The 26,085-nt window shown below is 40.0% G+C and overlaps 1 long non-coding RNA gene across 2 annotated transcripts; it reads right to left on the bottom strand.

Annotated features, from left to right (window-relative positions):
* Window positions 1-19,990: 19,990 nt before the first annotated feature.
* On the bottom strand, window positions 19,991-25,754 carry LOC127957443 (uncharacterized). 2 transcript variants are annotated; one of them, XR_008153801.1, is made up of 6 exons: window positions 24,981-25,754; window positions 24,476-24,566; window positions 22,013-22,142; window positions 21,810-21,894; window positions 21,123-21,250; window positions 19,991-21,002 (listed from the first exon to the last, which is right to left on the bottom strand). It is a non-coding gene; the product is annotated as an uncharacterized LOC127957443 (long non-coding RNA). The 2 variants fall into 2 exon arrangements; XR_008153800.1 differs by lacking the exon at window positions 24,981-25,754 and having other exon boundaries at window positions 24,476-24,929.
* Between the last annotated feature and the right edge of the window lie 331 nt (window positions 25,755-26,085).

Below are 26,085 nucleotides of genomic sequence, written 5' to 3' on the forward strand. Positions count from 1 at the left end.
CGGCCGGCTTTATGAAGGTTTATTTACTTTGAGACCTTTTAAAGTAAAGAAAATTTAAGGGATAAATTGTATGTAACACAATGTGTCCATATAGTCTCTAAATATAAATGTATTGTATTACTAAAACATAAGTAAAAAAACAAACACAAAAAAGCAACTTCCAACCCATTGTTTTTTTTTATTCATTTTACAAAAAAAAAAAAAAAAAAAAAAATTAATAGCTCTGCAACTGTTACACTATACACTGTTGGGAGGAGCACAGAGCCGAGAATAATCAAGAGTCTTTATTAATCCAATACTGACATTTCTCCCCCCTCCCGAAAGGTGCATCCTCGCACCGTAGGCAACAACAGGAGGAGGCATAGGTGGTCGCTAGGAGCAGGAGGTGGAGCTGCTGGGACTACAGGCCGAAGTGGTGTCCGGGCCTCGGAGGCTGGATGTGGAGGTGATGGAGACTCCGACCACAGCGACACTGGAGGATGGCAGTCCCGCGGGGCTTGCACCCCATAGATGGTGGGCTGAGGGTGAGCCGAGGGGCTGGCAGATGATAGCGGTGGAGGAGGCTGGAGTGGGAGGGAGGGTGGGAATTGTCACCCTCCCTCCACACTCACACCATCCGCGGCAGTCTCCCTTGAGGTGGGCATTGTAGCTGGCTCTCACCCCTGGTCTGACGAGTTGGGCTCCATATCTTGGGTGATCCTCCACTCGGTCGCTCGGCATTGCACTGGCTTATTGATCATGGCAGTAATGGGCTCTCCATCGTCGGAGGGCTCAGGCTGATGCTCCACACCATGGGCAGTTGGTGGGCTGGGCACTGGGGCTGGAGAGGATATCTAAGCTAACAGAGTGTGTTAAAATGTAAAAGATTGGATGACCAATATGTTTCTCCTATTAAATTAATATAAGACAGAGCTATTAGTTATTTGAGCATAATACAGTACACAGAATCTCATAGATTACAATTTGCAACTAGAAGGATGTACTTCCTCTATATTCAAAAATCATATATGTCATATTAGACAGCAACTTGTCTTTTGAAAACCATATATCCCATATTACAAAAACAGCATTCTACCATCTTAGAAACATTACCAAGCTACGGAACATGTTATCTTTTCTGATGAAGAAAAGCTAGTTCATGCATTCATGACCTCTAGACTGGACTACTGTAATGCACTGTAATGCACTGCTAGCTGGTTGCCCTTCAGTAAACTAGCTACAGGTAGCCCAAAACGCAGAGGCTAGAGTACTTACCAGGTCAAGAAAATATTATCATATTACCCCAGTTCTACAGTCTCTACACTGGCTACCTATTAAGTTCCATATCAGTTATAAAATATTATTACTTACCTACAAGGCCCTTAATAGTTTAGCTCCTGCGTATCTAACTAGTCGTCTACCACGCTGCAATCCATCACGCTCCCTAAGGTCACAAAACGCTGGACTTTTGGTAGTTCCTAGGATAGCAAAGTCCACTAAAGGAGGTAGAGCTTTTTCGCATTTTGCTCCCAAACTCTGGAATAGCCTTCCTGATAATGTTCGGGGTTCAGAGACACATTATCTGTTTAAATCTAGATTAAAAAACACATCTCAATGCATTCAAATAATGCATCTTTTAATTTCGGACTGAAGTTATTTCTAAAAAAATGCAAATTAATATTCATTAGCTTGGGTTAAACTAATTAATTTTACTTGGTTGGAACAGCAGCTATGCTAATTATGTTTCTATTTGTTTATTTGTTTTGCCACGGGAAACTAGGATTTATACAAGCTTCAGTCTGGATCCAGAACATCTGAGAAGAGATGATGCCAACCCCTCAGAGGACCACAGATGATGCTAACTCTGAAACAACATGCAGAACTGCCAAATTTTCTATAAGTTTTATTGCACTATTTAATAATTGCTGTTAATAGTGTTCATCATCTGTTTGATTCCATCTTTAATTGATTTTTTTCCATACATTTCTGCCATATGCACATAAACTGACAGTCACCACTGATATAATTATCATTTGTGTAAACTGTCATCTTAATTGCTCATAATTCATACATACATACATATATGTTTTGTTTGATGAAATTATTACATATAGCCTACTCTTTTGGACAATGTGAGCAAATGATGACAGAATTAAAATTTTTGGTTGGGTGACTTTAATAACTGATTTTCTTAACTTTATTATTATGACTATGAAAATATTAAATTATTTCTTTAATGAAATTATACTCTAAATAATAAACTAAAACTGCCAGTAGGAGGTGGTAATGTCTTAATGATTAAGTCATCAAGTCATTTATTCATTAGTTTTATTCGTTCAATTTGCTGATTCATTCAGGAGTGAAGTATAGGGTTCCTTTTCAGGAACTCGAGCTGCGTCGAGCGCTTTGGGGAATGTCCCTGACAAGACCGACTCTGAATATCGTGTGCAATCTGTCCAACGGAAGGGCGTGACGTCAAGGGCGAGGTGACGTAGTGACTAGGAAGCTATAAAAGCACCTGCTGTGCAGCTGGCTTCAGCTTCGCGTCTGTCAGCAAGCGCTCTGTGTGTGCAGGTCAAAAGTCTGTCCCATTGGTCCTATTTATTGTTGTTAGCCATTAAAAAGATCGCTAAAACAGCTCAATATGCCTAAAGTCAAAGCAAAGACCAAATATATAAAGGGCGATTCCAAGCCACGTTACAGATTGTGTGTTCCTCCCTGCCCTCGCTACATTACGAGTGGGGATACACACAGTCTGTGCGTGGCTTGCCTGGGATCGAAGCATGCTGAGTCGGCTCTCGAGGGGGCCGACTGTCCGCATTGTGAGCGATTGCCAATGTGGACGCTTCGATCCCGGAGGGCTCTCTTCGAGGAGTGAGCCTTCACCATCGTTCCCCGCGGTGCTGGCCCCGCTTCTACCGAGGCAGAGCGGCTGCTGCACTCGTGGGGTTCGCAGGTGGACCTGTCAGAGGGAATGGAGACGGGCCAGTCCTTATCTCCTTCCTCATCTGCCAGATCCGGCGCCCAAACCCTGGGTTCGGAAGCACGCTCGCCGGTTTCTTCCCCCCAGGGTGAGGAATCAACTTTTCACCTCTCTTCCTCCGAGGAGGTTGATGTGGAGACGGTTGCTGGGGATTCGCCACCCCTGTCGCCCCAGTATGAGGAGCTTCTGGAGGTGGTTACACGGGCAGTAGATAAATAAAAAATTGAATGGCCTGCCGAAAAACATTCTGAGCCGCAGAAAAGCAAGCTAGATGAACGCTCTCTGCGGCTGAGGCAACCACCTCCACGTCTGAGCCTACCGTATTTTCACAATCTCCACGATGAGTTATCGAGATCGTGGAACCACCCATATTCGACCCGCCTCTTTGGCCCCGATTCACTATACTATGGCAATGTGATGGGGCTGGGAGAGCGGGGTTATAGAGCGATGTCACGGGTCGAACAGATGCTCGCGGGCTATCTGTCGCCCGGCTCAGCATCATCTCTAAAGGCGGATCAAGTCTGAAGATGTACAAGAACTTAGAAAGACCGCTGATCTCTCCCTCCACGCCACTAAAGAGACAATTGGGTGGTCTATGGCAGCCTTAGTGGCCGCGGAGAGGCATTTGTGGCTGACCCTGTCAGAGATAATTGAAAGAGACAGGGTCTGCCTCCTGGACACCCCGCTTCAATCCTCTGGCCTGTTTGGCGACACAGTCAACACTGTCATCGACAGGTTCCAGGAAGTGAAGTGAAGTGAAGTGACATTCAGCCAAGTATGGTGACCCATACTCAGAATTTGTGCTCTGCATTTAACCCATCCGAAATGCACACACACAGAGCAGTGAACACACACTGTGAGCACACACCCGGAGCAGTGGGCAGCCATTTATGCTGCGGCGCCCGGGGAGCATATATAAAATCATATATGTCATATTAGACAGCAACTTGTCTTTTGAAAACCATATATCCCATATTACAAAAACAGCATTCTACCATCTTAGAAACATTACCAAGCTACGGAACATGTTATCTTTTCTGATGAAGAAAAGCTAGTTCATGCATTCATGACCTCTAGACTGGACTACTGTAATGCACTGTAATGCACTGCTAGCTGGTTGCCCTTCAGTAAACTAGCTACAGGTAGCCCAAAACGCAGAGGCTAGAGTACTTACCAGGTCAAGAAAATATTATCATATTACCCCAGTTCTACAGTCTCTACACTGGCTACCTATTAAGTTCCATATCAGTTATAAAATATTATTACTTACCTACAAGGCCCTTAATAGTTTAGCTCCTGCGTATCTAACTAGTCGTCTACCACGCTGCAATCCATCACGCTCCCTAAGGTCACAAAACGCTGGACTTTTGGTAGTTCCTAGGATAGCAAAGTCCACTAAAGGAGGTAGAGCTTTTTCGCATTTTGCTCCCAAACTCTGGAATAGCCTTCCTGATAATGTTCGGGGTTCAGAGACACTCTCTCTGTTTAAATCTAGATTAAAAAACACATCTCAATGCATTCAAATAATGCATCTTTTAATTTCGGACTGAAGTTATTTCTAAAAAAATGCAAATTAATATTCATTAGCTTGGGTTAAACTAATTAATTTTACTTGGTTGGAACAGCAGCTATGCTAATTATGTTTCTATTTGTTTATTTGTTTTGCCACGGGTAACTAGGATTTATACAAGCTTCAGTCTGGATCCAGAACATCTGAGAAGAGATGATGCCAACCCCTCAGAGGACCACAGATGATGCTAACTCTGAAACAACATGCAGAACTGCCAAATTTTCTATAAGTTTTATTGCACTATTTAATAATTGCTGTTAATAGTGTTCATCATCTGTTTGATTCCATCTTTAATTGATTTTTTTCCATACATTTCTGCCATATGCACATAAACTGACAGTCACCACTGATATAATTATCATTTGTGTAAACTGTCATCTTAATTGCTCATAATTCATACATACATACATATATGTTTTGTTTGATGAAATTATTACATATAGCCTACTCTTTTGGACAATGTGAGCAAATGATGACAGAATTAAAATTTTTGGTTGGGTGACTTTAATAACTGATTTTCTTAACTTTATTATTATGACTATGAAAATATTAAATTATTTCTTTAATGAAATTATACTCTAAATAATAAACTAAAACTGCCAGTAGGAGGTGGTAATGTCTTAATGATTAAGTCATCAAGTCATTTATTCATTAGTTTTATTCGTTCAATTTGCTGATTCATTCAGGAGTGAAGTATAGGGTTCCTTTTCAGGAACTCGAGCTGCGTCGAGCGCTTTGGGGAATGTCCCTGACAAGACCGACTCTGAATATCGTGTGCAATCTGTCCAACGGAAGGGCGTGACGTCAAGGGCGAGGTGACGTAGTGACTAGGAAGCTATAAAAGCACCTGCTGTGCAGCTGGCTTCAGCTTCGCGTCTGTCAGCAAGCGCTCTGTGTGTGCAGGTCAAAAGTCTGTCCCATTGGTCCTATTTATTGTTGTTAGCCATTAAAAAGATCGCTAAAACAGCTCAATATGCCTAAAGTCAAAGCAAAGACCAAATATATAAAGGGCGATTCCAAGCCACGTTACAGATTGTGTGTTCCTCCCTGCCCTCGCTACATTACGAGTGGGGATACACACAGTCTGTGCGTGGCTTGCCTGGGATCGAAGCATGCTGAGTCGGCTCTCGAGGGGGCCGACTGTCCGCATTGTGAGCGATTGCCAATGTGGACGCTTTTCGATCCCGGAGGGCTCTCTTCGAGGAGTGAGCCTTCACCATCGTTCCCCGCGGTGCTGGCCCCGCTTCTACCGAGGCAGAGCGGCTGCTGCACTCGTGGGGTTCGCAGGTGGACCTGTCAGAGGGAATGGAGACGGGCCAGTCCTTATCTCCTTCCTCATCTGCCAGATCCGGCGCCCAAACCCTGGGTTCGGAAGCACGCTCGCCGGTTTCTTCCCCCCAGGGTGAGGAATCAACTTTTCACCTCTCTTCCTCCGAGGAGGTTGATGTGGAGACGGTTGCTGGGGATTCGCCACCCCTGTCGCCCCAGTATGAGGAGCTTCTGGAGGTGGTTACACGGGCAGTAGATAAATAAAAAATTGAATGGCCTGCCGAAAAACATTCTGAGCCGCAGAAAAGCAAGCTAGATGAACGCTCTCTGCGGCTGAGGCAACCACCTCCACGTCTGAGCCTACCGTATTTTCACGATCTCCACGATGAGTTATCGAGATCGTGGAACCACCCATATTCGACCCGCCTCTTTGGCCCCGATTCACTATACTATGGCAATGTGATGGGGCTGGGAGAGCGGGGTTATAGAGCGATGTCACGGGTCGAACAGATGCTCGCGGGCTATCTGTCGCCCGGCTCAGCATCATCTCTAAAGGCGGATCAAGTCTGAAGATGTACAAGAACTTAGAAAGACCGCTGATCTCTCCCTCCATGCCACTAAAGAGACAATTGGGTGGTCTATGGCAGCCTTAGTGGCCGCGGAGAGGCATTTGTGGCTGACCCTGTCAGAGATAATTGAAAGAGACAGGGTCTGCCTCCTGGACACCCCGCTTCAATCCTCTGGCCTGTTTGGCGACACAGTCAACACTGTCATCGACAGGTTCCAGGAAGTGAAGTGAAGTGAAGTGAAGTGACATTCAGCCAAGTATGGTGACCCATACTCAGAATTTGTGCTCTGCATTTAACCCATCCGAAATGCACACACACAGAGCAGTGAACACACACTGTGAGCACACACCCGGAGCAGTGGGCAGCCATTTATGCTGCGGCGCCCGGGGAGCATATATAAAATCATATATGTCATATTAGACAGCAACTTGTCTTTTGAAAACCATATATCCCATATTACAAAAACAGCATTCTACCATCTTAGAAACATTACCAAGCTACGGAACATGTTATCTTTTCTGATGAAGAAAAGCTAGTTCATGCATTCATGACCTCTAGACTGGACTACTGTAATGCACTGTAATGCACTGCTAGCTGGTTGCCCTTCAGTAAACTAGCTACAGGTAGCCCAAAACGCAGAGGCTAGAGTACTTACCAGGTCAAGAAAATATTATCATATTACCCCAGTTCTACAGTCTCTACACTGGCTACCTATTAAGTTCCATATCAGTTATAAAATATTATTACTTACCTACAAGGCCCTTAATAGTTTAGCTCCTGCGTATCTAACTAGTCGTCTACCACGCTGCAATCCATCACGCTCCCTAAGGTCACAAAACGCTGGACTTTTGGTAGTTCCTAGGATAGCAAAGTCCACTAAAGGAGGTAGAGCTTTTTCGCATTTTGCTCCCAAACTCTGGAATAGCCTTCCTGATAATGTTCGGGGTTCAGAGACACTCTCTCTGTTTAAATCTAGATTAAAAAACACATCTCAATGCATTCAAATAATGCATCTTTTAATTTCGGACTGAAGTTATTTCTAAAAAAATGCAAATTAATATTCATTAGCTTGGGTTAAACTAATTAATTTTACTTGGTTGGAACAGCAGCTATGCTAATTATGTTTCTATTTGTTTATTTGTTTTGCCACGGGTAACTAGGATTTATACAAGCTTCAGTCTGGATCCAGAACATCTGAGAAGAGATGATGCCAACCCCTCAGAGGACCACAGATGATGCTAACTCTGAAACAACATGCAGAACTGCCAAATTTTCTATAAGTTTTATTGCACTATTTAATAATTGCTGTTAATAGTGTTCATCATCTGTTTGATTCCATCTTTAATTGATTTTTTTCCATACATTTCTGCCATATGCACATAAACTGACAGTCACCACTGATATAATTATCATTTGTGTAAACTGTCATCTTAATTGCTCATAATTCATACATACATACATATATGTTTTGTTTGATGAAATTATTACATATAGCCTACTCTTTTGGACAATGTGAGCAAATGATGACAGAATTAAAATTTTTGGTTGGGTGACTTTAATAACTGATTTTCTTAACTTTATTATTATGACTATGAAAATATTAAATTATTTCTTTAATGAAATTATACTCTAAATAATAAACTAAAACTGCCAGTAGGAGGTGGTAATGTCTTAATGATTAAGTCATCAAGTCATTTATTCATTAGTTTTATTCGTTCAATTTGCTGATTCATTCAGGAGTGAAGTATAGGGTTCCTTTTCAGGAACTCGAGCTGCGTCGAGCGCTTTGGGGAATGTCCCTGACAAGACCGACTCTGAATATCGTGTGCAATCTGTCCAACGGAAGGGCGTGACGTCAAGGGCGAGGTGACGTAGTGACTAGGAAGCTATAAAAGCACCTGCTGTGCAGCTGGCTTCAGCTTCGCGTCTGTCAGCAAGCGCTCTGTGTGTGCAGGTCAAAAGTCTGTCCCATTGGTCCTATTTATTGTTGTTAGCCATTAAAAAGATCGCTAAAACAGCTCAATATGCCTAAAGTCAAAGCAAAGACCAAATATATAAAGGGCGATTCCAAGCCACGTTACAGATTGTGTGTTCCTCCCTGCCCTCGCTACATTACGAGTGGGGATACACACAGTCTGTGCGTGGCTTGCCTGGGATCGAAGCATGCTGAGTCGGCTCTCGAGGGGGCCGACTGTCCGCATTGTGAGCGATTGCCAATGTGGACGCTTCGATCCCGGAGGGCTCTCTTCGAGGAGTGAGCCTTCACCATCGTTCCCCGCGGTGCTGGCCCCGCTTCTACCGAGGCAGAGCGGCTGCTGCACTCGTGGGGTTCGCAGGTGGACCTGTCAGAGGGAATGGAGACGGGCCAGTCCTTATCTCCTTCCTCATCTGCCAGATCCGGCGCCCAAACCCTGGGTTCGGAAGCACGCTCGTCGGTTTCTTCCCCCCAGGGTGAGGAATCAACTTTTCACCTCTCTTCCTCCGAGGAGGTTGATGTGGAGACGGTTGCTGGGGATTCGCCACCCCTGTCGCCCCAGTATGAGGAGCTTCTGGAGGTGGTTACACGGGCAGTAGATAAATAAAAAATTGAATGGCCTGCCGAAAAACATTCTGAGCCGCAGAAAAGCAAGCTAGATGAACGCTCTCTGCGGCTGAGGCAACCACCTCCACGTCTGAGCCTACCGTATTTTCACGATCTCCACGATGAGTTATCGAGATCGTGGAACCACCATTCGTGGAACCATTCGACCCGCCTCTTTGGCCCCGATTCACTATACTATGGCAATGTGATGGGGCTGGGAGAGCGGGGTTATAGAGCGATGTCACGGGTCGAACAGATGCTCGCGGGCTATCTGTCGCCCGGCTCAGCATCATCTCTAAAGGCGGATCAAGTCTGAAGATGTACAAGAACTTAGAAAGACCGCTGATCTCTCCCTCCACGCCACTAAAGAGACAATTTGGTGGTCTATGGCAGCCTTAGTGGCCGCGGAGAGGCATTTGTGGCTGACCCTGTCAGAGATAATTGAAAGAGACAGGGTCTGCCTCCTGGACACCCCGCTTCAATCCTCTGGCCTGTTTGGCGACACAGTCAACACTGTCATCGACAGGTTCCAGGAAGTGAAGTGAAGTGAAGTGAAGTGACATTCAGCCAAGTATGGTGACCCATACTCAGAATTTGTGCTCTGCATTTAACCCATCCGAAATGCACACACACAGAGCAGTGAACACACACACACACACTGTGAGCACACACCCGGAGCAGTGGGCAGCCATTTATGCTGCGGCGCCCGGGGAGCAGTTGGGGGTTCGATGCCTTGCTCAAGGGCACCTAAGTCGTGGTATTGAAGGTGGAGAGAGAGCTGTTCATGCACTACCCACACCCACAATTCCGTCTGGCCCGAGACTAGAACTCACAACCCTTCGATTGGGAGTCCAACCCTCTAACCATTAGGCCACGACTTCCCACAGGAGGCACCCAAACAGGCGGCGGCATTCCAGAATTTCCTCCCTCGTCACTCCCGTGGTGCATCTGGGCGGGAGATGACCACGCCACATACCGGCTCCTCATACCAGGAAGCGCAGAGACAGAGGGTCGCCGATCGTGCTCCCCCACGATGGGACAGAGGGCCTCAGCGATGCTCTGAGTCAGGGACCTCCAAAGCTAAAAGGCATGATTTCAGAACAGTTATCGAGACCCGGAAGTCCTCGACGAAAAGATCCTGACACCAGGGTCCAGAGGGTAGCCCCTACTGGGGTAGAGCACGGTCCACCTCATTACACGGTGCCCGCCTCACCTCAGTGCCCTCAGGAGGTCGGTCTGCCAACCCTACCAGAGTTTCAGGGTGCAGCGGCCTCCAGTGAGCGCTGCTCCCAGTTATTTCCGCCTGCGAGCGTAGCGGAGCTGAGATGCTCGCCGCCTCTTCGGGGGCCTCTTACACCAGAGGTCAGTCTCAGGACAGACCTACTCTCACAGGCGCAGGGCACGATAATTCACCCTCGCCCGGAGTTGTGGAAGCTGTGGGTGTGGCCCCTGAGGGGGCACAACTGTTAGCAGCTGGTCTCTCAACCAAGGTTGTTGAGACCCTCCTCCAATCCAGAGCTCCCTCTATGAGGAAACTGTACACCCTGAAGTGGAAACTCTTCACTTCATGGTGCAGAGACCGCAACCTTGAACATGTTAACTGCCCAGTTGGTTTTTACAAGCTAGGCTCTCTGCGGGATTAACCCACTCCACCTTAAAGGTGTATGTGGTGGCCATAGCTGCTTACCATGTCCCTTTCAATGATCAGTCAGTGGGTAGACACCCCCTAGTTACACATTTCCTCCGCGGTGCGCTGAGACAGAGACCTCCAGTATGATTCCGTGTTGCCCCCTGGGATTTGGTTGTGGTCTTTGTAAAGCTCCATTCGAGCCAATACAAGATATCTCAGATAGACATCTGACACTTAAAACTGCCCTGCTACTGGCAATCACCTCACTAAAGAGAGTTGGAGATCTTCACGCCCTTTCGGTGGCCCCTACTTATCTAGACTTTGCCCCTGGTATGGCCAAAGCATTCTTATACCCTTGGGCGGTTTATGCTCCGGAGGATCCCTCTGTTACACCACAACCTATCATACTGCAGGCCTTTTGTCCTCCTCCCTTTCGGGAGCCAGACCAGGAAAAGCTAAATTGTATGTGTCCAGTGCGAGCACATCTGCAACGCTGCGGGGTGGTCCACGCCCCCCAAAAATTTGTCAGATTCTACAACCTTGATATGCGAGCCGCTCCGGGCTCTTCTGTTCTCTCGCCTTAACTGTGCTCTTCGGATACACACTAGGCAGGGATTTGGAAGTCTGGCAGCGTGGGCACATCGTTCCCCAAAGCGTTCGACGCAGCTCAAGTTCCTGAAAAGGAACACCTCAAGGTTAAGTATGTAAACCTAGTTCCTTGAAGGAACAAGACGCTGCGTCACAGAGCCATACTCCCGGCACCCCTGCCGGCGCTTGCTTCCCTACTGGAAGCTGAAGCCAGCTGCACGGCACGTGCTTTTATAGCTTCCTGGTCGCTACGTCACCCCGCCCATGACATCACGCCCTTCCGTTGGACAGATTGCACACGATATTCAGAGTCGGTCTCATCAGGGACGTTCCCCAAAGCGCTCGACGCAGCGACTCATTCCTTCAAGGAACTAGGGTTACATACGTAACCTTGAGGCGTTCTCTATGAATGGTTAATTGAATCATTAGGCTTCGACTTGAAGCAGATCATCAACATCAGACCGATCGGTGTGTGACATCAAAGTACAGCAAGAGCTTTAGAGAGCAGACTTTGATGTCATAAAATGACTGGTCTGTGCAGCGCCACTTTAAAGCCAACGTGACCAGGGCCAATGGTTCAACACGCCAAATGCTTCATCCGATTCGTTCAAATTGTGGATTAAGAAATGAAATGCCTCTCTGTGTAGCTCGGATTTACACAATTCGAGTATAGGAATGCATGTGGATTACAAAATGAAAGCAAACAGTAAGAATGTCTTCTGATGTGTTTGGTGGACTTTAAAGGCTAAATTGCACTTTAAAATGTAGGCAAAACAGTTTTCTGTAAAAACGACATTCCAGTGTTGCAGAGAATTTCATAAATTAAAACACTTTCTGTACTTTATTATCTTTGTTCAGTAATATATAATTGTATCAGGGCACCCACAGGATTATAAAAAACAGCTGCTATTTGTTTACATTTAGCCATAATTGAAACTCAGTCACACTGTATATTGAGCACAACTGAGTATGAAAGTTAAACAGATTTCAATGAAATGTTTCACTATTACTTTGTTTTTCAGTGTCTTGCACATGAGTGTTGCATGAGAGAAACAGCACGTCAGAGAAGGTAAAAATGTGCCACAAGGCCTTGTGAGTTTTTCCATTGCAGTACACTGCGTGTGGCTTTTTTAACAGACAAAAGACGTGCTGACGTGCTGGTTTCTTTGTACAGTTTGACACTTTGTACAGTCTCAGAACAGTTTGAAGAGAAACTTACCAAGCTAACCTGTTAAATTAATTAAACTGACAAAATGTACATAGAAGCTAATAACACATGGTACATTTAAAGAAAATTAAATCGTAATGCAAGAACACAGAAAACACATCAATTGTGTGAACAGAATGAGAATGGAATGAGATGCAGGGATGTACTAGTATGGAGGTGGTTAACTGGTGTCTCATGTTGTCAGATTGTTGTGGTTCTTCCCTGCCTTGCATTTGCATCCTGTCTCTGAGTCGTGATACATCATTATAGAATGTAAAGGTTCTACTTTTATTTGTGTACACCCATAAAAGCAACAAAACATTGTGCTTTTGTAAAATAAAGAACAGCATGCGCTTTCTGCCATCTTGATCTCCTTGAGTGCATCACAAAACAAAACAAAACTGTATCATTATGTAATCCCTACTGCAAGACTCTCCATCTTCACATAACAGAGAACAGTATTATTGATAAATTATGAAAATATCTCCTTACTATTTTTTTTTTCAGGGGCGTAAATAAATCAGGCCCCGTCGGGCTAGGGCTGAAATGCAGGGTTCTAATCTGAATGATATTGTTTTCTAGGGAAGATCGGCAGCTGCACTACAAAGATGAAAGAACACTGAAGTAAAGAGTTGATGCTATGGAAATGATACACTGTCTAGTCTAGCAGCAATGGTATAAACTGGCAAGTGATACTACATTCAAATGATGCGACATGTTGTGTCAAAGCACACAGAACCCATTATAATCAGTGTCTGTATCACAAAAAGGGTGCTAACAGTAAACGGAGGCCATGTTCTATTTCTGACATACTCCACACACTTGCGCTACTGGCAATCTAATTACTGGAAAAACCAACCTGGTCTCACAGAATTCCGTGAAATGTCCACGGGTCCTTAACTCAAAATCCGTGAAGCCATCACGGAATTGCCCCAAATTCCGTGACCCGGCCACGGATATTTCTCCAACGCAAGTCAATGACACTGACCTCCCGTGATCCACACACGGATACCCGTTTCAATGACGGAGTACAGAACTCGCTGAACGGACGTGCTTTCTCATTTGGAAACGCAACATTTGAAGTATTTGTTTCTTTTCCAATATCAAATGCCATAATGACGTTAACCAGACAGCTGTTGTAGTTATTGCATTGTCCTGTCATCATAAAAATTACGTTTGTTTCAGTTACAAAAGTCCCGTGATGGCACGGACCTCCACAACCTGACCTCACTCACTTGTTTAGGAACTTACAAGCTTTTCGTCGACACTAGTTGCAATGGCATGTAATTAACTTGGCATTTTTTCTCGTCCTGTCATCATAAAATCCAGTTTGATGGCGTTTTACACACATTTTGGCTATAGTCAGAACTAAAATCTGTGATAGGAGCACGGAGTGAGTCTGTGCTTAGATCACGGATAACTCTAACGCATGTCAATGACACTCATCTTCCGTGGTCCACACACGGATCGTTTCAGTGATGGAGTACAGACCTCACTCAATGGACGTGCTATCTCATCTGGAAACGCAACATTTGAAGTATTTATTTTTTTCAACACCAAATACCATGACCAACCTGACTGTTATTGTAACTATTGCATTGTCCTGCCATCATACAGATTCATTTTGATTCTGTTAGCCTAACTAAAATCTGTGATACGAGCACGGAGTGAGTCTGTGCTGAGATCACGGATAACTCTAACGCAAGTCAATGACACTCTTCTTCCGTGGTCCACACACGGAAACCCAGTCTCACGGCAGTTCGTGATTTTGTCACGTAATTTAATCTATTTATTCATGGCAGGCACACGTTTATTTCCTTATTTTCATGATTGCAGCACGTTTTTTTAAACTAATGCATTTCAACTGGAGGCATCTTTCGTGCATCAGCACAATATTTTCTGATTAATTATTATTATTATTAAATTTTTCACAGGACAACAGAAGAAACTCACTGAAACTTGAAAAAAAAATCGGAGCTTAACTTACTGTACAAAACTGAGCAACATACTGTATTGCTGGTGACAAAAACACATTAAAACTTTTTTAGCTGTAAAATGCGCAATGGTTCTTTTTTTACTTTTTCATTGATTTTTATTTTTTTCATAGGCCTAGATTTAATTTTTTTTTTATTACAGAATTCAATATCAAGTCCTTGACACATAACTGTAACACATTTTCACATTAAGAAACAATTTAGTTTAAATAAAAAGAACAAAAAATATCTAAAAATAAATAAATTATTTATTAGCGATAGGCCTACAGATTTATTTTTTTTTTATTTTTTTTTTATTTTTTTACTTTAGACTCTAAAGTTAAAAGTTTTTATTAAGGCTATTGTAAAGGCTTCTTAAAAATGATGTCGCTGATGAGCCTCTGATCGCTGTCAGATTCTGTGATATGAATGTCCGCTAATGGGTTTAGAATGAGCCCCGCTCGGCCCGTGTTCTGGCTTACTGTAATATTTCACCTGTAATAAGACCGAAATAATATAATTAAAATAAAGAAATGAATGAATACATGATAACATCTAAATAAATGTTGATAGATTTAGCGTTATAGTTTTAAAAATATTAATAAACAGCAAATCAACACAGAAAGACCTAAATAATAATAATACATAATTAATAAACAGCGCCGCCCCTCCCACTACGCGCATCACGCGCTGTGCGTCAACCCCAAAGCGTCAAAAACTGAAGCGTGGTCAAGCGCCTCTAGCGTCACTGACATGAGATGTTTATCGCTTTGAAATCACGTTCAAGAAGTCTCATTCAGCACACATCGCGATACTTTCCATCAGTTTGCAAGAGCCGCAGGATGGGTGAGTTATAAAGTCTATGGTGAGTAGTAGTAAATATGCTGTTTTAATGCCTGTCCTAAAACGTATTCTGTCTTCTTTATTAATCAGATGAGCGCCTTATGTTTACTCTCTGTATTACATCGGTCATCCGAGGCTGTCTTTGAGTTTCATTGTGTTTAACTAAATGAACACAGCTGCTAACTGGTTAAACTCTATCGGTCACGTGACGTGACGTGCCACAGACCTGGGATCCGTTTTATATTCATTTCAGGTTCTAAGATGTAAGCTGTATTTGTAGTAAAATCATGGTAACCATGACACCTACAAAAGTAGGTAAAACCCAGTAAACAAGACATTTACCATGTTTTTTGTTTTTTTGTTTTTTTACCACAGTAACTGTAGCTTTACTGTAGTATAGTAATAGCACATTAATCACCAAATTAACTATAGTTGTACCACTGTAATGGTAGTGTTTTAATGTGCTTTTATATGACTTATTTCACAGTAATCACATTTACTGTACCATGCTTGTAATACCTTTTTAATGTAAAAAAAAAAAAAAAAAAACATTTTTCCCATCTTGCAGTTCAATTCATATTTGTTTATATCTTAAATATTTTGCTCACAGATCACTATTAACATTCTGTATATAATTCTGTTTTATTTTCTTTCCCCTTGTATTAATTTTTTAGCTGAAAAGACGTAAAGTAAGCAGTCACCCCAGTGGTGTTTGTGGAGAGGTATTCCTTCAGAAATGGAGAAGACAGAAAGCTGCAGAGGCAGGTTGGTCTGTGATAGTTTGTCCCTTTTATCAAACATTCCTGTTGTTATCATTTGCACAGCATTTTGTTGTTTCTTAAACTGTTGTACGGTCCAAATACCCACACTTGCCATCTTTGCACATTTCCTTTATTTGGCCCAAGTGAGCATGAAGATCACAATGTGTGTCGATCTTAACATGACAAAGTTCGTTTCAACTTTGTATTTTAAAAGAAACTTCTAAATGTCTTTTCAATAGTCCCTAATAATACATTTTAATGCGCTTTTCTAGAACCCAAAGCGCTAAAATTAGCACCCTATTAACCCTATTAAAGATGACAATTTATTTTGTGGTGCTTCTAATTAAGTGATAAAAAGAAGTTACAAATGATGTACAAAATAAATATACTTTTCTGTGCACCAAGAAAACATGCAACACTTTGTTTTACTACTAAATTAGTCTCAATTTCTAATTATTATAATTAATATTTCACAAACATTGGAAAGTTGCGTGACCTCTTGTTAAACCCCTGCAAAAAGTCTCACATTAATTCCAAAACATGATGCATGATGGGATACACTAAGCGTTGTATAGCGCTCCGGAGCAGTATTGGAGAGGTTTAGTGTGTGTTAAGGACACTTTGCTTTGGCATTATTAAGACCGTGTTATACAACGGGGACAGTCTCATAGTCACGTACACACACTCTCAAGTGAATAAGACCTCAAGTGTGGGTATCTGGAAAGGGGAAAAGTCTTTAAAATGATCCCTAAATACAGTCGCACGTCAAAGTCTTAATAATTCACTAATTCAATTTAACACTTGTATGATATTGTACAAGCCCCTGGACAATCTCATCTGACACTATCACAATATTGGAAAATCAGTTGCCCCACACAGTCAGAAAGTTTATATTGTTCATTGGCTTCTCATTAAATTACTTTAAATAAGCCCCATCAGTTCATGTTCCCACTATACGTGATCTCCATGACTAGATATTGCTATTAATGACTTGCTTTTAATAATGGATGCATTTAACATTTAATTATACAGCATCTTTGCAGATTATGCTTTCATGGTCTAAAAAAAACACAGTAATGTTGCATTTAATTACATAATATTTCTATCCTTTCTGTCTTACAGGATTGTTTCCAGATAACACTGTAGTTCTCCGTCATGCACAAGGATTCACATCTTTATCTCCCCCAACCCCCCCCCCCCCCCCACACACACACACAGAGAAATGGTTCCTGGATCAGTGACTCAAGACTTTGCAGTGGTTTGATTTCTGCAGAAGATGTAACTTTGTTTTAATTAACCTTATAATGAATACATTGTGACCTTCCAGCAACCCATATACTGTACTGTATACAGAACCAGTGATGACAACAATAGTTAAAAAATAGCATTTATCATATTGATAAAGCATTGTGTTCTCTTTGTCAAGCTTCATACAGTAAACTTTACTTCTGGTGCTTTTATCATAAAAAAGCTTCAGTTCTCATCAGGAGTTTTAGTAAAGGACATATTCATGCACAGCAATCCCCTAGTTCCAGTCATGAAGTGAATGATGTTATTGTTAAAGTTATATTTCTGCATTTTTATGTAGCAGGTGTTTGTTTTCCTGAACACTTTATCTTTCTTCCATTGTTCGGACAATCAGTGTTTACGTGATGCTCTGCTGATTGAGTTTTATAGATGATATTGCACACTTGACATGCATGTCTTCATGATGTTTTTTTGTGAGTTTGAAACATTTACATTGTGTTGTATCACTTTTTGGTCAATAGAATCTTTTAAGAAAATGTATATTTTTACGGTGTTCTCTGAAAGATATATACCATATTTATAATGTTTTGTTTTTTAATAAAAGAATTTGCACACTGAAAAATGTTAACGTTTACAACATAACTGCCTTTTTTTTCTTCATAGTTTTATTCTTTAAAAACGAGCTTGGTGACAGTGCAGTAATATGCGCACTTTGTCTTTAAATGAGTTTGACATATCTATAAATACTGGAAAACTCTTACAAAATTATGTATGTTCATTATGCTTTATTTCAGTTTTTATTACTAGAGATTAATTGGTAAAGCAAGGCAAATCACAGAAACAAATTTAAATAATTTAATAACTTAATAATTTCACTCTTTACTTTTTATTAGTAAATGCTCTTGTCATTGCTCAGGAAAAAATGTATCTTTTAAATTGAATGAAATGAATCTATTGGTTAGATAAGATACAACTGTGACTGTGCAGTTCACATCACGTGTTGTACACACACATGTACACATCGATATTGCCAAATTGTTGTCAAGCTGAATAACAATAATTTCTGTATTTGCATTATTGTTGGAAGAAGGTGTAGACGTTAATAAAACACTATCTAATCGGTGGCAAATTTAATTTATTGTTAACCAATCTATCCCTTTAGCCGAAAAACGGAAAACAGCGTTCATGAATGACAATAAATGGTTAAGGAAGTGTGATGACGCTGCTCAGCTTTGATGTCATTGGCTGTGAATGTCCCTTGTCACCACAGGACTGTCTGTGGTTGGATTATCTTTTAACCCATATTAAACAGCGGATCATGTTACAAAAGTATGTTTTGCTGCTATTATCACATAAGTAAATATATTAAGTCAACATTGGGTGTTTCTATGTTGAGAAAAATCACCTTTTTACCGAGATCCTAACACTAACCCTAAGAATAACTTCAATGAACTACAAAAAACAGCGCCTAGTATTCCCTTTCCATAGATAGAACGATGGAGGCTTATGGGTAATGTAGTTTAAAAAGTTTTATTAACGAAATGAAATAAATAATATATTGAATGGTAAACTAGACATATAAATATGTTCACTGTGTAAACCACTATGATATATTTGAGAGGCATGGTGAAATTTAGTATTTTAGAGTATGCAATATTTAAAATGCCTTTATGCCACCTTTCCATTAATTTCTGAAAACTGTGCCCAACATTATTTTATCAGCATAGCATAAGTAGTAATCATGCTGATTTTCGCTTTGATATGTTAATTGGACTCTGATTTACAGCCATTTGAAATGTACAGTTTTTGGCTCTTCCGGGGGGTGCTACTGGGCCCCTGGGGGTAGAAGGGCAGTAAAACCTACATATATGTATTCTCCTCATCATGGAGTCACATTTATATCTGACAGTTTTCACAGTCCTCTGTTTTCTAATTCTTACATCATTGCTATTATACCTTTTGACAGGACATTGTGAGGCCATCTGATGAAACATGGAAAAATTATAAAGAAATGTTTTGATAATAAAAATAATAGATTATTTATTTGATTTTTGAAGTAAACATCAATAAATATAATGGATGAACCCAACATGCCATTATCTATTCCCCACTGTTAAGCAGTAATCAAGGACAATGTATACACATTGTGATACTTCACTATTACACAAGGACAAATTCATTCATATATATATATATATATATATATATATATATATATATATATATATATATATATATATATTACTAATAACTAATTAGCAAAAATCAGTGTAAAAATGTCCTCCTCACCCCCGTATCTTGCTCCTCAGGTACTGGACATCAGTAATGTGTGTGCTCTTGGTTTTAATGCAGTACAAGATCCACGTTGATCATTCCTGCTACATTCTCAGTTATCCCTCAAGTGTTTGTAACTATAAAGCCCATGGCACCATCTTGTAATGCAAAATAATTAATCTCGTAACTCCCTTTCTTTCACAAAACAATTGGCATTTGTTACTAAATATAAACAATAATAACTTTCTGGTGTACTGATGTCCCAGATGTCATTAATCTGATCAAATATTTTTATGTCTTAAGTAAAAAATAATCCCAATAATGATTATGTAGTTTTTCCAAGTCTAAAATAAACACATATGAGCCTACCTAGTAAAATGATGTATTTAACAAGAATCTTCAGAACACAATATTCGTCATATTCATTTTATTGAAGCATAGACTATAAAGATGATAAAGTAGCATCAAGACAAATAAGATTCAAGGAAATCTATATAAATATATATAGATCATATATTAATCAGTTCACACAGATGAGTGATGAAATGTCCTTAAAAGTCACAGTCCCATCCAGTCAACTGTGATACAGATCATGTGATACATATAAGACATTTGATACTGTTTCAGAAAATAATGATTCCTTATCAACACATCTAAACTGGTTTCATCGTGATCTTCTCTCGTGTCTGGAAACAGCTTTTGGTTGATATCCAGCACTGATGTGGTGTAGCTTGTTCTCAGCCAGAAGATTAGATTAGATTAGATTCAACTTTATTGTCATTATGCAGAGTACAAGTACAGAGCTAATGAAATGCAGTTAGCATCTAACCAGAAGTGCAAGAATATAGTGTTTTATATACATAAAAGTGCAGAGTAAGTAAAGCTATGAAATACAGAATTTACAGTGGAGTTGCTATATACAATATTGATCAGAGTATATACAGAATATAAATATGAATGTAATGTAGGGATTGTATGTACATTATGAACAGAGCAAAGAAGAATTATATATACATTATGAATAGCAGGAACTTGAGAACAGTGGTAATAAATACAGTTGAATGAGTGTGCAAAAGTATAGTTTACCAATTTATTATATGCAAAATAATAGTAGTGCAATTATATTTATTGTAGAAATAGTTTACTGTGCTTGAACAGTAACAGCTTTAGACAGTTTATAGTGTAATGGATTTAACCATGTGCAGTCTGTGCAAAATATGAGTAGTGCAATACATGTATGTAAAGTACTGTGACCAGTGCAGTAAAAGAGCAGGTGCAGGTTAGATTGGTGGTGTGACGTTCAGGAGTGTCACAGCCTCGGGGAAGAAGCTCTTCCTGAGTCTACTAGTTCGAGAGCGTAGGCTCCTGTAACGCCTGCCGGATGGAAGGAGGGTGAAAGGTCCATGGTTAGGGTGAGAGGCATCCTTGATGATGTTTCTTGCCCTGCCCAGACAGCGCTTCTGATAAATGTTCTCTATGGAGGTTAACTGGGTGCCAGTGAGATCTCTCAGTCCTAAGATCCCAGACCTGGTCAAAGTGAAACAAACAATCCAGATGAAGTTGTTTAATGGACATAGAGCTCATCTTATGTTCTGTGTGATTTTCGCAGGGTGAGTAACTATGACCCTTGTAGTACTGTACACTTACCATTCTTCAAGCTGTTTTAAGATCTTTTGAGAAGCTTTTTCTCTGAAGACAATTTACCACATCCTCTTCTTTCAGTCCTTTCAAGAGCATCACTTGGTCAAAACCCCTCATTTGGTTGATGAGATCATCTGTACAAAGTAAAATTGTTAAAATACTGCAATAAACAATTTCATTATGCAAGAATTTAGAAAAAGTTACAGAGGCAAAGGACTTGCTCATGAGACTCCATTAGCATGTGTAGTTCTCAGAGACTCTAGAATTCATCTATTGTTGCAGTAAATGGGTTTTCTTCCTCTAGAATCTTTCTCCAGAGCTAATGACTTCTCTCACAAATGTGTTTTAGTCTGTGCAGTGTAAGGCTTTGCTCAAACCAATCAACTATCAATTCACAATTTATAACACAACATTCACAAAACAGTAAGATAATGTCAATTGGTGTTTATATCAATTAAACCACTTTTATGACACTTGTATGCTTTTAAGAATAACAGGTGGTGTTTTTTTAAAACTTTAGATTAAAAATGTTCCAGTCAAACTTTGCTAACATGCTATAATTATTATAGCTGTATCAAATAAAATAAAATAAATATAAAAACATTGGAAAGAATAATTACGGCTGACATGACCAGTCCTGTGAGAGATCATCATAAAGTCCTGTAACACAGCATTGCTTCAACACACACATACCAGAGGACTTCTGTTTGCTTGAGCACAAGATGACCATCTTCATTTCTCATCCTGAGCAAATCATTTCCTTGGTCTTCCTTCTCTTCTGTGAAACAAGATAATCTTACTCTGTGTGCAATGAGCAATATTGCTCATTAAACATATAATTAAGTTAATTTAAAGTAAGATTCAGACCAGAGCATTTGATGAGTAAACAAATGTACCTGGGAAGAGCTGATCGTGGCAAGAGTCGCTGAGACTCAGTAATAGCTCTTTTAGTTTTTAGGAAGGTTTGTGAGGGTTGGCCCACCAAAAACTTCTGAAAAAGAAGAACAGCATTATCTGCAAACAATCCTGTAAGACAGAAAGAAAGGAAATATTATTTCATTACATGCAACTTATACATTACTATATACTTTAACTTATACATTACTTACATACATTATTTTTTAGACCATGAAAGCATTAGTGAATTATTAAGACTTTGATGTGGGACTGTATTTAGGGATCATTTTAAAGACTTTTCCCCTTTCCAGATACCCACACTTGAGGTCTTATTCACTTGAGAGTGTGTGTACGTGACTATGAGACTGTCCCCGTTGTATAACACGGTCTTAATAATGCCAAAGCACGGTGTCCTTAACACACACTAAACCTCTCCAATACTGCTCCGGAGCGCTATACAACGCTTAGTGTATCCCATCATGCATCATGTTTTGGAATTAATGTGAGACTTTTTGCAGGGGTTTAACCCTCTGGGGACGGATTAGGCGGTACCGCCCAAAATGGCATACTTTTACAAATGTGTAGTTATCTCAAAAACTATTAATGCTAGAGAGATGCGTTTTTTTTTGCCGTCTTCCTCAGATTCCATATTCCGTATTTGTATATTAAACACTTCCCTTATTGCGCAATACCACTGCGTAAACAGGCCAATGAAAAAGATTGTGCTAGGCAGATTCAACACGCAACAGCCAATGGAAAAATTGCCGCTGGGAGGAGTCTTTTTCTAACCCAATCAGAGGAAGGTTATGTCTTCTAGCGATTCAGAGGACTCTGTAGCTCTGCTGTAGCCTTGTAAAAGCTGGCTGGACTAAAGTAAAAGACATGTAATCAATAAGCGTTCAGAGAATCTGCATCAGGGTGGAGAAAGCAGAACGCGATCGGAGTGTTACAGAGAGCGATCGGAGTATTAGCGAGCACAAAGAGCTAAATTCGAGCGATCGGAGAATCAGCATCTCGTGGAGAAAGCAGAAAGTGATCGGAGTGTAAGCGAGCACAAAGAGATAAATTCGAGAGAGATACAGCATTATTACAGAATTGTTTTATCAAAATGGCAAGCAGTAAAAGATTTACGGCAGAACAAGCTCTGGAACAATTACTGGAAAGGCCTAGAGAGGCCTTGCTTTGCTCACTGGCATGCCTAGGACTGTTTTTAAAAAAAGTTAATTATTTAATTGTTCTTTACACATTTGATTAAACAATAACACATTTCTGTCAAGCAAAGAGTTTGAAAAAAATATATTTTCTTTGTTCAAAAACTGTTCTATATTGTGTGTTTTTCAGTAATAAATGACAAAAATCTAATTTTCGTTTTTGAAATTCTCTAGTTTATTGTAAAATTTTTCACTCATACTTCCTTTATATAAACATATTGCATGCATGCTTATGGTAGCTTAGGGTCTTCTGAATCCATAGATACCAAACACAGGGTGTTTCATCTCCTTTACATATGATTTATAAGCCCAAATATAAAAATAGAGAAAACAGACCAAAAAGGGCTTAGTCCCAAAAATAAAAAAAACGCCTAGGACTGTTTGTAAATAAAGTTAATTATTTAATTGATCTTTACACATTTGATTGAACATTAACCCATTTCTGTCAAGCAAAGAGTTTGAAAAATATATTTTTGGGTCAAAAACTTTTAACTATTGTTGTGTGAGGTAGGATTTTCAGTAATAAATGACAAAAATCTCATTTTCGTCTTTGAAATTCTCTAGTTTATTGTACAATTTTTCACTCATACTTCCTTTATAGACATATTGCATGCATGCTTATGGTAGCTTAGGGTCTTCTGAATCCATTGATACCAAATACATGGTGGTCCATCCTCATTACATATGGTTTATAAGCCGAAATGTAAAAATAGAGAAAACGGACCAAAAAGGGCTTAGTCCCCTAAGGGTTAACAAGAGGTCACGCAACTTTCCAATGTTTGTGAAATATTAATTATAATAATTAGAAATTGAGACTAATTTAGTAGTAAAACAAAGTGTTGCATGTTTTCTTGGTGCACAGAAAAGTATATTTAGTTTGTACATCATTTGTAACTTCTTTTTATCACTTAATTAGAAGCACCACAAAATAAATTGTCATCTTTAATAGGGTTAATAGGGTGCTAATTTTAGCGCTTTGGGTTCTAGAAAAGCGCATTAAAATGTATTATTAGGGACTATTGAAAAGACATTTAGAAGTTTCTTTTAAAATACAAAGTTGAAACGAACTTTGTCATGTTAAGATCGACACACATTGTGATCTTCATGCTCACTTGGGCCAAATAAAGGAAATGTGCAAAGATGGCAAGTGTGGGTATTTGGACCGTACAACAGTTTAAGAAACAACAAAATGCTGTGCAAATGATAACAACAGGAATGTTTGATAAAAGGGACAAACTATCACAGACCAACCTGCCTCTGCAGCTTTCTGTCTTCTCCATTTCTGAAGGAATACCTCTCCACAAACACCACTGGGGTGACTGCTTACTTTACGTCTTTTCAGCTAAAAAATTAATACAAGGGGAAAGAAAATAAAACAGAATTATATACAGAATGTTAATAGTGATCTGTGAGCAAAATATTTAAGATATAAACAAATATGAATTGAACTGCAAGATGGGAAAAATGTTTTTTTTTTTTTTTTTTTTTTACATTAAAAAGGTATTACAAGCATGGTACAGTAAATGTGATTACTGTGAAATAAGTCATATAAAAGCACATTAAAACACTACCATTACAGTGGTACAACTATAGTTAATTTGGTGATTAATGTGCTATTACTATACTACAGTAAAGCTACAGTTACTGTGGTAAAAAAACAAAAAAACAAAAAACATGGTAAATGTCTTGTTTACTGGGTTTTACCTACTTTTGTAGGTGTCATGGTTACCATGATTTTACTACAAATACAGCTTACATCTTTGAACCTGAAATGAATATAAAACGGATCCCAGGTCTGTGGCACGTCACGTCACGTGACCGATAGAGTTTAACCAGTTAGCAGCTGTGTTCATTTAGTTAAACACAATGAAACTCAAAGACAGCCTCGGATGACCGATGTAATACAGAGAGTAAACATAAGGCGCTCATCTGATTAATAAAGAAGACAGAATACGTTTTAGGACAGGCATTAAAATAGCATATTTACTACTACTCACCATAGACTGTATAACTCACCCATCCTGCGGCTCTTGCAAACTGATGGAAAGTATCGCGATGTGTGCTGAATGAGACTTCTTGAACGTGATTTCAAAGCGATAAACATCTCATGTCAGTGACGCTAGAGGCGCTTGACCACGCTTCAGTTTTTGACGCTTTGGGGTTGACGCACAGCGCGTGATGCGCGTAGTGGGAGGGGCGGCGCTGTTTATTAATTATGTATTATTATTATTTAGGTCTTTCTGTGTTGATTTGCTGTTTATTAATATTTTTAAAACTATAACGCTAAATCTATCAACATTTATTTAGATGTTATCATGTATTCATTCATTTCTTTATTTTAATTATATTATTTCGGTCTTATTACAGGTGAAATATTACAGTAAGCCAGAACACGGGCCGAGCGGGGCTCATTCTAAACCCATTAGCGGACATTCATATCACAGAATCTGACAGCGATCAGAGGCTCATCAGCGACATCATTTTTAAGAAGCCTTTACAATAGCCTTAATAAAAACTTTTAACTTTAGAGTCTAAAGTAAAAAAATTAAAAAAAAAATAAAAAAAAAATAAATCTGTAGGCCTATCGCTAATAAATAATTTATTTATTTTTAGATATTTTTTGTTCTTTTTATTTAAACTAAATTGTTTCTTAATGTGAAAATGTGTTACAGTTATGTGTCAAGGACTTGATATTGAATTCTGTAATAAAAAAAAATTAAATCTAGGCCTATGAAAAAAATAAAAATCAGTGAAAAAGTAAAAAAAGAACCATTGCGCATTTTACAGCTAAAAAAGTTTTAATGTGTTTTTGTCACCAGCAATACAGTATGTTGCTCAGTTTTGTACAGTAAGTTAAGCTC

The sequence above is a fragment of the Carassius gibelio genome, chromosome B5, assembly GCF_023724105.1.
Source record: "Carassius gibelio isolate Cgi1373 ecotype wild population from Czech Republic chromosome B5, carGib1.2-hapl.c, whole genome shotgun sequence".
NCBI classification, from domain to species: domain Eukaryota; kingdom Metazoa; phylum Chordata; class Actinopteri; order Cypriniformes; family Cyprinidae; genus Carassius; species Carassius gibelio.